General features: G+C 43.4%; 1 long non-coding RNA gene across 1 annotated transcript in view; it reads left to right on the forward strand.

Annotated features, from left to right (window-relative positions):
* The window catches only part of LOC140686576 (uncharacterized), a 69,378-nt gene extending 59,601 nt beyond the window's left edge, over positions 1 to 9,777 (forward strand). The window contains exons 2-3 of the long non-coding RNA XR_012060405.1: positions 8,280 to 8,480; positions 9,557 to 9,777. This is a non-coding gene — a long non-coding RNA (uncharacterized lncRNA). The remainder of the gene's footprint in view (positions 1 to 8,279; positions 8,481 to 9,556) is intronic.
* The last annotated feature ends 653 nt before the right edge of the window (positions 9,778 to 10,430 follow it).

Raw genomic sequence — 10,430 nt, forward strand, 5'->3', positions numbered from 1 at the left:
TCCTTCCTGGCTCAGTCGGCGCTACTGGGGGAGACGCATCCGCTTCCTGAGCCTCCGCTCTTGCTCTGGCCGCTGCAGCCATCTTGTGCAGCGCCTGCCTGCTGTTTGCCGACATGTTTATGGGCATCTGGGACATGGGGACTCTTCATCTTAGCAACAGCTTCTTACCCAGACAACAAATGGTCTTTGAAGTGGTCTTGGTTCGTGAACAGAACACGTATCCTACAGCAACAAATACCCTTTGTATGGTTCCCAGGTTCACCCCATCTTGATAAAAGATGGCGCCTCCCACTGCAGCCCCAGCCAGGAGTCTTCCCCTCTCCTGTTGACATAACTCCTCTCTTAATTCATTCCTGTTGAACTTAGTGTGTAGGGCACATTCATCTTCTGAAAAATTCAGTATCTGCCTTTTTCATTAACAAAAAAGTTTCCTCAACCTATTTAGCTGTTCGTATGTACCCTGCATTTTGCAGTGCCTGCAAGAGGGTAAAACGCAGTTCTAATCATTGGGAACCTGGGGGAGACTTGAATGAACATGAGAAGTTGGATAGTGTTGCACTATGGTCAGAGCAAAAGTGGAGTTGGGCGTTGCATTGTGTCCAAAGGGGCATTTTTGGATTGGCTTATACCTGCAAAAGAGGGAAAAGCCATTTGGTGTGGCAGATGTTTCAGAAGGGAAAGGGCTGGGGAAATGATGGCAGAAGTGGGAGGGGTCAGAGGATACCCATGCTGAAATGCTATTTTTATGTTAATCTCAAACCAGTTTTGGGCTTCTCCATTCATTGGCTTTGTTTGACCCTCTTCTTACTTGAAGGTTTAATTAAATTCAATCATATGCTGTCAGCTGTTCCAGTTTCAGTGGAATGTTTTGTTTCTGGTTCATTGTGACAAGAAATGGTTTTCTCAAATCCAAAAAAAAAAAGTCTTGTCTCTACTGTGGACTGACTAGACAAGTTTCCTATTCCTCACCCATGAAATGGTTCAACAGTACCTCTCTGTCAGGGTTGCTTGTGAGGATTAAATAAGATAACCTCATATCCAGCTCTTGGCAGAGTCTCTCATGCTTAAATTAACACCCCATTATTTCTCACTTTAAGGATGTGGAAACATATACAAGGCACTAGCCTAATTCAGAAGAGCCTTTTCTTCCAAAATGAAACTGGACAAAATCAAGGTTAAAAAAAAAAGCTTCAGGTGGCCACCCAAAGCAAGAGTATATGCTTGGAGCTAAAGCAGTCTTTGCTGAGATATCTGTAGGGGTTACAAAACTTAAATCATCAAGTTCTTTATATAACTTGGTCTGAACTTACCCCTTGGAGTCAAAGACAGATGGCAGAAAGTTTCTACTTAATCCAGTTTTCAAACCTCCCATCTGCCTCCAATCAGGCGATCAGCCAGCCTCTCCACATTGAGATTGCCCCAGAGGAGGGCCCCATCACAGACTGACCTGCAGTTACTTCATAGCTGGCCATGTCCACCCCAGAGTGGTTCGAAATATGATGCTGCTTCAAAGCACTATGCCTTGTAGACCTTGAGATTGTATTTTAACATGACACCCAGAATTCTTATTCTACCTCTATCCCTACCTGGAACCTCATGCTTGCCCCTTAGTTTGCATCCTACAGGCTTTGAAAGTACTGAATGATAACCATGCTGGCTCATATGCTCTGAGAAAAGGCTTGCACTTTGACCAGGCCAATCTGAACACTGAGCCACCAGTACTGACTTCTGAACCTCCTCTCATATGTCTGTTTGGCACCTTATATATCTTTGCACAAGGCTAAGATCTGTTCTCATTTTCTCTAGATCTTTTTATGTATCCCAAATAAATGCAAGTGGATGTAGTCTAAACACATGACTTTGTAGCAGCTGCAAGCTTACCTATTTGAAATCTGTGGGTAAGACTTCTTCCTTGGAGGACATATCAAAAGGCAAGGTACTGTAGTCATGAGACATACGTAAAGTTTTTTGTTTTTTGTTTTTTCAAGTAAAGACTGAGCTCAGAGAGCGTATATCTTCATTCTTCAAGGTTATGACCTGGTCCAGATGTTTTCTGCTTTGTCCGACATTTTTAGGCTCCTTTTCTGTGGCCATAGGTGTACAAAGTATAGACTTGACTTTCCTTTGAACTTCCATCCATTAATAAAGCCCAGGATCAATATAAAATATGCATTGAATATCTAGGTACATTTTTCAGAAAGCATTAATGTTCTCTTTTATGGAACACAATGTTTGGTGTACTTGGATGAGGCTAGCTTGCTTAGAATATGCAACTTCGAGGAAGCTGAATATTTCTTCCTTGATTCCTTCTTCCCTACCTCCATCCATCCATCTATCCATTTCTCCTTTCAGCACATTTATACACATTTGTGTTAAGCATCTATTGTGAGCCAAGCAATGAGCTAAGTATTAGAGACATAAAACAGGATATACACTACCTGACTTTTAGTCTAGTAGGGGAGACAAGATATAAAGTTAAACTGAGAAAATGATGTCACCAAAGCATGAGTTCATTGGATGAGTCCTAGGGGCAGATGGGGAAGAGCTTGCTTTTAGAGTCAGATCTGGACTTGAAACTGGCTCTCCCAGTAACTAGCTCGGTGACCTTGGGCAAGTTATTTAACTCCAGTAAGATTTGCTTTCCTCCTCTTAAAACGGGGATTGTAATAGTATCTCTTCACAGACTGTAGTGAGGATTCATGAATGAAACGAGATCATCACAAAAAGCATTGAGCACAGTGCTCAACACTTAGTAGGGACTCAAGTTTTCTACCATTAGAATTAGTGATCATTACATTGGCCCTGACCTTGAATAATGATTAGGGATTTTCTAAGTAGAAAAGGGGGAAGAACATTGCAAGCAGAGGGGATAGCATGAGTGGCCTGGAGCCATGATGTGTGTGATACGTGAGGCCACAGGAGATGGTCAGTGTGGTCAGCAAGAGAGTAAATGTGGGCTTAGAGTCAGATGGATGATTAGGGTAGGACAGCTGGAGAAGAACCTTATATCTGTGGTAAACCTCATGCTTTATACAGTAATCAATGGGATGTATCAGGGGAGGACTCACTCCAGAAACAAGGGGACAGAATCCTGGAGGGAGGGTGAGGAATAAGGGGCAGCTGTTTAGCTGTCAGTTAGCCTCCTGAGCTCTTCAGCTTTAAGTTTTGTTGTCCACTCTCAGAACACCAGTGACTGCTGGATATTTTCCAGTGTAGATCAAGGTATTTGGCAAAGGTTTCAGTAGACATCCTGCCTTTCCTCTTCCTCTGCCGCTGTGGACACCCTCATGGTCTTCTCTGACGCAACTAATGGAAGACTAGAATTGGGAGTTCTGGAATCTCTGGGTAAGACTAGTAGGATGATGGTTGAACAAGATGGTCTCCAGCGTTCTTCCGGTTCTGAGTCACAATTCTAAGCCACCAGGATTCACAAACCACCTAAAGTAATAGGTCCAAGGTCACACAGTGAGCAAAGAACAGAGCCAGCATTTGAACCCAAACCATCTAGTCCTAGATTCTGCTCTTGTTTTTTTCCAAACATTATACCGCCTCTACGCTCAATGATTTTGCACAAGACAAGAATGACATTCCTTGTTGGTTGTCACTTGTATTTTAAAGACTGTAGTTGTTCTCAAATTCAGACTTAGAATTCAATTTGGGAGCAAGTGGGTTTTGTGGTCTGTTTAGTTAAAATTCTAGAACACAGAGTCCTCCTCAGCTTTTCTTCCTTCAGGACGAGGGCTTGCTCTGAAAAGCATCATGAGGCTGGACGCCATTCAGAAGACTAGGGTGTTTACAACAAAACCTCCCCTGTACTATGAGCAGGCCTCTAGGCAGGAGCCCCATGGAGAGGAAATTCATTAGCCTGATTGATCCTCTTGCCACACTCAGGGTGGCCAGGTTCCATTATTGTGCAGCACAGGTGAGGATGAGAGAGGGAGAAAGAGAAAGAGAGAGAGTGTGTGTGTGAGTGGGTGTGGGTGTGTATCTGCCTGTAGTGAAGTGCATCAACTTCAAGCGAGACTTCTTTTCCTCTTGGAAGTTCGAAGTGCAGAGGTGACATATCCTGTTTTAAATCGTGGATGGTATTTTCAAATACGTTACAGCGGCGCTTATTATCAAAGGGTAAAAGGGATGTGCTTAAAGGTAATAATACCTTACTGGCTTGGAGGCACCTCACCGGCTTTAAAATGCTTTCTTGGCACAGAGTGTAAATGTTACTGGCTTTGAACTCACCCCTGAATTATGCAAAGCTTTGGTCCCTCTCTCGCCTGCCAAACGTTCCCGAGCCCTCCTTCGGCAGCATCTCGCTGAGAGGCCACACTGCCAGAGACCATCGGGTGGCTGTAAAATCTGACAGCCTGAGTGAGGGAATCCAAATCTGTTTCTTATTGAGTAGCCAGGATGGCTGGGTAACTCCACAGCCAGCTGTAGATCACTTTTATGGACGGCAAGGGACATGTCATCTCGGTAGCATCTGTGCAGGGTATCTTCCTGGATGGTTCCAGGCTGAGGAAGGCCCAGGTGTGGCTATGCATTTTCACAGCACCCCTCAGATGTGAGCAAAGCCCACCACCACACACATCCTGGGCTTCTGTAGGACCTATTCTGGCGTGAACTTGGTGTCTCAATCTTTGGAATTCAAGAATTGATTTAAAAGGTAACTTTTTGGTACCAAGCATGCTGCTCTCCTTCTAATGCTGAATTCACTTCATTATCCAAGCTCTTTAGTCTCTGACTTACAGTAAATAATTGTCCACAGCTGTTGTGAGTTGGTTTATCCTCCAATAAAGGTCAGGATGGCTGACTAGACATCAGAGGAAAAACTTCTAAAATTTGGTGTTTAGACTAACTTACATCTATGTTTATCTCTTTTGTGTTTGTTGTAACTAAATAGGCAAGTGTGGGTTGTGGTTAAAGCATGACCAGGCAACCTGGATGTCATGGTTTTCTTTCTAGTTCTAGTTAATTCTGACGCATGTGGAATTCTCTCCATCCTCCTATGCCTCAGTTTCCTTGGCTGTCACACAAAGGTCAGTATTGACCGGTCTCTCTCGCAGACTTCCACGGAGGGATTCGTGGGGATCTGCTTGTCTGTAATCTGTGAAGTCAAATACTGGAAACCAGCTTTATTTACAAGCCTGAGGGAGGGCCCGTCCGTCTCCATCGCTTGACAGGCGTCACTTAAAGCTGAAACAGCCACAAACCCAGGACTGCCAGAGCTCTCAAGATAGAACCACTCCCTGTGAATGATTACCTTGTACACCAGGGGGCCAAAGAAGCAAAAAGACCCCGCTTCCCAGCAGGAAGTGGAATCTACCGGTGCATTTCCATTTACTGGGGGAACTGGGAGAAGAGGGAAGACTTCTGCCGCGTACATTTCCAGATGGGATTTCTGGGCTTGGCTTGTGGTGGGGCCCACACAAGGTCTCCAGCTGTGTCCTGGGATCTCTAGAGGGGGGCCTAGCAGCAGGATGAGGCAGGAGATGTCCTCCCAGGGATAAAAATTTATTAGGTTAAAACCTAATGAAACACAATTTTCTCTGGAAACACCAACATAAGGAGCAGAAGAATAAGCAAAGATGATTCCAAAGAAAATGTAGCCCATTGTGATGAAGGGCTAGGGAGGAAAGGAGGGAGACTACAGCAAACTACAGGCTGGAACAAAGAGCAAGGGACATCTGAAGATTTCTACAAAGGATGCTCCTGACCCCTCAGTTGAAGCCATTATCATCTCAGGCCTAGAATATTCCTGATGCTGCTGAACAGGCTTCCCTGACCTCAGTCTCATTTGTTGAATAATCCACTCCCATCATCAGGCTAATCTCGCTACAGAGTAGGAGCACGGAATAAAGTAGAGCCTCTTGGAGTTAGATGAACCTAGAGCTGCAAGAGTTATTTAACCTCACTGGGCCTCAATTTTCTCACCTATACAATGGGGATAATAATAACATATACCTTGTAGGGCTGTTAGGAAGATTAAATGAGATAATGCCCGAAAGGTTCTTGGTACGCTACCCAGCACACCAGAATTCTTCAATAAGTGGTGATTGTTACTCCTCCTAGACCATCACTTCCCAGCCTACAACCCTTCCATGAGTCCCTGTGGCCCATGGCATAAAGGCTGAGCTCCTTTTTACAGACTGTGGCTCCAGCTTGCTTTCTAGACCAGTACTGTGCAATAGAACTGTCTGCAATAAAGAAATGTTCTCTATCTGTGCTGTCCAATATTGTAGCCACTGGCTACATATAGCCATTGAGCACTCGTAAAGAATATGATGGAGAAACAGAATTTTAAATTTTATCTAACTTCAACTTACTTAGTTTTAAATAGTCACAGGGTGGCTACTATATTATTCTTTTGCATTTCCCTCGGAAGGCATCCACTCTAGCCAAATGGATTTTTTCACCTCTTGCTTTTTTGCCTCTAAACCTTCAAGTCTGCAAGGTGCTGCATACAGCTGTGTGGCCTTTGCACTGCAAAAAAGATGCCTAGCTGAGGGGAAAAGTAGGACCTGAAGTTGAGCCAGTGCTTGGCTCATCAACAGGCTTGTCCTGGGGTGGGCTGAATCGGCAGGGAGAATGGGCCGTTTTTCTCTAGTTCACCTACCTAGAGGGGTCCTTGCCCAAAGATGCCTTGATGCCAGCAGAGTACCTGTGTATCTACCCTCCTACCTATTACCTCTTTGGCCAAAGCCACCGTGTCTTATGAGACTAGCTCGAACGCCTGTTCACTCACTAAGCTTCTACCTCCTCTAAACTCTTAGAACTTTCTTTAACTGTGAGACAAGGTGGAAGCCAGTGATTAAGACTTCAGTTTCTAAAGTCATGTGCCCAGTTGGAATTTCTACTTTGTCACCTATATGTGACCTTGGGCATGTTATTTTATCTCTCTAAGCATATGTTCCAACTCTATAATGGGACAACAACAATATCATTTCTCTTATAGGATGATTTTAAGAAGTAAATGACAGTGTGATTAGGTTCATTAACATGGTGCCTAGCTCACAGTAAGTGTGGATTCCATGTTTATGTATTCATTCTTTGTTTCAGTAAATATTTATTGAGCATCTACCACATGCCAGACACTTTGTCAAGCTCTGGAGATCCAGTAGTGAGGGAACACCTATAAAATCCCTGTCTGCCTAGCGGTGTGTGGAGATATAGGTGATGTTTCAAATGATGACACAAACAACTGTGGAACTTCAATGGGGACAGGTCCAAAGGGAGGAAAGTTTCCTGGTGCTGTGAGAGCCTGTGGTAGGTTTTGTCCTATGCAGGGAAATCAGAAAAGAGTTTTTGGAGGACAGGATGCTTGAGCTGAAATTGGAAGGAGGCTGAGCAGGTGTTGACTAGTTGAAGAGGAGAAGGACAGGTGTCCCAGGCATGGAAAATAGCATATGCAAAGGTCTTTGCTGGGTAGGACTGAAGGGCCCCTAGAGGGAAAGAAACAGGAGGCCTGGGCAGCCGGGGCATGCTCTTATAGTCAGCAAAGGTCTGTTTTTCTTCTCCATGGGTTCTCCCTGGCTTCACTGTGGAGAATTGATTAGATGTTACACAGGGTAGAAGCAGGTAGATCTTTTGCAGCCCTCCTGGCAAAAGATGGTGGTGGGGAGAGACCAAAAATGCTTAGATTTGAGAGCTATTATTATGTTCCTCTCATCTAAGGATTAATAACATAGTATTTTTTGATTGTTAACAGTTTAGTATTTCTGTTTTCTCAAGTCTCCTATCACTGTCTGAAATGCTGTGCTCTGTCGCCCCAATTAGAGGATAAGATCTTTGCAGGCAAGAGTTATTTTATATTTATTTATATAACTTGCATGGCACTCTGCTTACAGTAACTGTAAAAGGAATATTTGCTAAGATATTTTCTGAATTTCATGTACTAGTGAGAGGGACAATACTATGAATGGCTGAAAGTATAGGGGGGTTGTATGTGATAATAGAAATTTCATTTTACCTGTGTTATCAAAGGAGCCATGCAAAACCAGTAAGGAAAAAAATATACACTCAGTTACCCCAACTTAATAAGGAGAAGGACTTCTTCTCCAGATGAGCAAGTCTTACGTGAAGGAAGTGAGTAAAACCAGCGTAACAGTATTTACCCCCAGGGTACTTGTAATAAAAGACAGGATCTAAAAGTGATCTTCGTGTGCGCTCTACATGCAGAAGTTGGTGTTATTACTTATTGAAACAAAAAATAGCCCATTTTTCTTTCTTATTTTCTTCTCAACTTCCAGCTTTTACTTGAGTTGTTTGTTTGTTTGTTTTTTTAGGGGAAAGCAGTAGAAACCCCAACTCAAGGTGACTTAAACCAGAAGGAAATTACCTTCTCAGATAGCAAGTGGTCCAGAATCTGGGTTGTTCTCCAGGAACATCCAGGAGCTCAACTATGTCACCAAGGATGAGATTCTTTCCCACTGTGTTTTGGAGAGCATCAGCCTCAAATCCAAGCTAATTCCACGCAAAGCCATAAGGTACGTAGGGTAGCCCAGGCGTGGAAGGGAAAGTTCAGAGCAGCACATACAGTAATCTGCATCCTTACCCATCTCTATCAGAAGAAATGGGAAGTTTCTCCCCTGCCATGAACTTAAACTCATCCTCTTCAGTCAGATTGGGCCAAAGAAGGTCATGTGCTTGTTTCCAGACTAATCACAATCTCCATGGAAAGTGCGAAGCTCTGATTGACTTAGAGTAAGTAAGGTACCTACTGAGGATAGAGAGGCTTCAAGACCAAAATTGGGTGTACATTCATACGTGGAAAAGGGAGAAAGGTGTTGGAAAGGCAACCAGTTATGCCTTCCTAGGATGAGCTGCTTTCTAGAAAAACAAGATGACTTTATAACTCACTCCAGTTCCACTCCATTCATCCATCCATTCGTCCACTCACTCATGAATATTTATTGGGTGCTTACTCTGCACTGGGCTGTAGGCAAGCTTATTGAGGCATCTCAAGAATTTTTCAACTACCTCTGCTCATATTTTTCATTCACTTGCCCCATATGGAGGTAAGTAGCCATATAAGAGACCAACCTATTCACGTGGCACATTTTTAAAACCCCATGCTCCCAATACTCAGTTCTCTCATTCAGATCTTCATAAATCTGGATTCCAAGGGGACCAGGTCACAATATCATTTTGGGCCGTTGTCAAGGAGGATTTATGATGATTGTGCACATGACCCAACCATATGCTGTGGCTGGGAAACACTCAGGTTAGCCTACTTTGACATATGTATTGATGACAAAGAAAGTCACACCACACCCCAGGAAAAACACAACATAAAAACATTCCCAATTTATCAGTGAACTGCCTGTAATAATAATGGCCTTCTTGGTAAAATCAAGACATGATTAAAAATAATTAATGGATATTTCTTGAAAAAGGCATAACAGTCAGAGGATCTGGAAGCCAGCTGTCGTAACATTTCTCAAGAAGAAGGTGCATTTTATTGGCTCCGTGAAATGTGTGCCTTTAGCCCCTCAGCAAAAGGCCAGGGAAGGCAGACCTGACCCAGAGATAATGCTGGTTTTCTGTTCCTATATCCTTTCAGCACAGAGCCCGAGTATTCGGAAACAAGGTGTGATTTTTCCTAACTGAACTGATCGTTTCCAGTGCCTGACCTGAGAAATCTGCGTGTCTTATTACCTGGTGATCTGGGAGAATGGGATCCTTTGTCTTCACACACACGAGTCACTCAACTTCCTGAATGAAGTCAGGGAAAGAAGGAAGAAAAATCCAGTGAGCTTCAGTTTCCTTATTTGTCAAAGAGAGATAACACCATCTATATCACATAGGTAGGTATGAAGATTAAACAAAATGCTGTATACAGAGGGGGGTGGGAGAGGAGTTGACTACGAAATGGCAGCATGAGGAAATTTTTTAGAGAAGTGAGTCTGTTCTATATCTTGACAGTGGTGTTGAATACGTAGCCATGTTCCTTGTCAAAAATCATGGCTCTATACACTGAAAAGAGTGACTTTTAATTTATACAAATAAAGAATAAATAAAATGCCCAGACACACAGTTTTTAAGTAATAAATCCCAAAGTGCCGAGTTAGATTTTTCACAGTAGCACTTAAAAAAATACAGTTCCCAGCTTCAAGGAAGGAATCATTTTGAGGGACATACACGTGAAATGTTAGCTTCCTCATCATCTCCGTAAAAGGTGTCTCACATACACTCACATCTGATTCTCAGGTTTGTCACTCTCCTGTCCCCTTTGCACTGCTGCTCCCTTTGTCTGGAATAATCTTCTCTCTTCTCTGCTACAGTTGGTTAGTTCCTCTTTACCTCTTGGATCTTAGCTGAGTCACCTCCTCCAGGAAGCATTCCTGAAAGTCCTCTTCCCTGGGCTCAGCTATGCACTTCTCAGTACCTCCTACCTGTAACTCTGCTCACATGCCTGGTACTTCCATGGATTGTGG

The sequence above is a fragment of the Vicugna pacos genome, chromosome 17 (assembly GCF_048564905.1).
Source record: "Vicugna pacos chromosome 17, VicPac4, whole genome shotgun sequence".
In the NCBI taxonomy this organism is placed as follows: domain Eukaryota; kingdom Metazoa; phylum Chordata; class Mammalia; order Artiodactyla; family Camelidae; genus Vicugna; species Vicugna pacos.